This window comes from Austrofundulus limnaeus, unplaced genomic scaffold (genome assembly GCF_001266775.1).
Source record: "Austrofundulus limnaeus strain Quisiro unplaced genomic scaffold, Austrofundulus_limnaeus-1.0 Scaffold4994, whole genome shotgun sequence".
Lineage (NCBI taxonomy): Eukaryota > Metazoa > Chordata > Actinopteri > Cyprinodontiformes > Rivulidae > Austrofundulus > Austrofundulus limnaeus.
Genome location: NW_013957396.1, coordinates 1,914 through 2,426, shown reverse-complemented (window position 1 = coordinate 2,426; position 513 = coordinate 1,914).

The window sequence follows — 513 nt, the reverse complement described above, 5'->3', positions numbered from 1 at the left end:
TGTCTTGTGAAGACTTGCGGGACCTTTTCCCAGGACCAGAGAACTTTTTTAAGGAGAAAAGCGATCTGGATTGCTTGTCATGGTTCATCAGAGGAGCTCAGTTTCTCTGTGACATAGCCTTAAAAAACAACCCATTTCAGTTGGCAGTGGCACTTTGAGATGATGCAAAAATATATTACCAGAACTATGCACGGCAATTTATTTTTTTGTATATCAGTAACAAGTCAGTTACAGTGCTTTACATGAACAAAACATATAAAAAGAAAATATGTTGGAAAAAGGTCAATTGCAGTGGATTAATAACAGAAGGTAAAGAAACATTGGACTATAACTACAATTAATGATGTTTCTGTTAACTGTTTAAAGAGCTGATGATGCTATAAGTGACCTTTTCTGCTGTTTTTTATAAACTCCCTCCCCAGGATCCTTTTAATAATTACAGGTGTGCCTTAGGGCTGGGCGGTATGACCTCATATTCATATCACGGTATAAATTGAATTCCTTCACAGTAAC